The sequence below is a fragment of the Capsicum annuum genome, chromosome 6, assembly GCF_002878395.1.
Source record: "Capsicum annuum cultivar UCD-10X-F1 chromosome 6, UCD10Xv1.1, whole genome shotgun sequence".
Taxonomy (NCBI): Eukaryota; Viridiplantae; Streptophyta; class Magnoliopsida; order Solanales; family Solanaceae; genus Capsicum; species Capsicum annuum.
In genome coordinates this window covers 48,725,784-48,726,800 of record NC_061116.1, presented here as the reverse complement: position 1 = coordinate 48,726,800, position 1,017 = coordinate 48,725,784, and positions in this window count along the sequence as shown.

Here is a 1,017-nt window from a genome sequence, read left to right as displayed (position 1 = left end):
ATTTTATGGATAGTTATTTTTAACAATTACCTAATTGTATAGTATACATAGATGATATACTATTATATACAAAAACAAAAGAAGAACATTTAAAGTTATTAGAACAATTTACAGATATAATAGAAAATTCGGGAATAAGTTTAAGTGAGAAGAAAGCTGAAATTATGAAAAATCAAATAGAATTTTTAGGAATACAAATAGATAAAAGTGGAGTAAAAATGCAACAACATATACAGTACAAAAAACAATAAATTCAAAAGAAGAATTAGATACAAAAAAAAATTACAATCATTTTTAGGATTATTAAACCAAGTAAGAGAATATATACCAAAATTAGTAGAAATCTAAAGCCCTTACAGAAAAAATTAAAAAAGGATGTAGAATATAATTATAATGAAGAAGATAAAAAACAAGTTCAGAAAATAAAAATACTTTGTAAAGAATTACCAAAATTACAATTTCTAGACGAAAGTAGAAAATTTATATATATAGTAGAAGCAGATGCTAGTGAATGTAGTTATGGAGGAGTACTTAAATATAGATATGAAGAAGAAAAATTAGAACACCATTGTAGATACTACTCAGGTACGTTTAAAAAACAGAAATAAAATGAGAAATTAATAGAAAAGAATTATGCTCATTATATACATGTTTACTAGCATTTGAGCCATATATTGTATATAACAAGTTTATTGTACAAACAGATAATACACAGGTACGTTGGTGGATAACAAAGAAAATACAAAATTCAGTTACAATAAAAGAGATTCGGAAACTAGTCTTGAACATATTAAATTTCACATTTACAATTGAAGTAATTAGTACTAACAAAAATGTTATTGCAGATTACATATCAAGACAAAGCTACACAGACTGATATAATAGAAGAGGATACTCTAGAAAAGATATTCAACACCCTAACTATGCTTTCAATGAAAGTGGACAGTATGGGAAATGAAATAGAAAAGATAAAGACTAATGAAGTTAAACTGAAGTCTATAGCTGTAAATCAGCTAA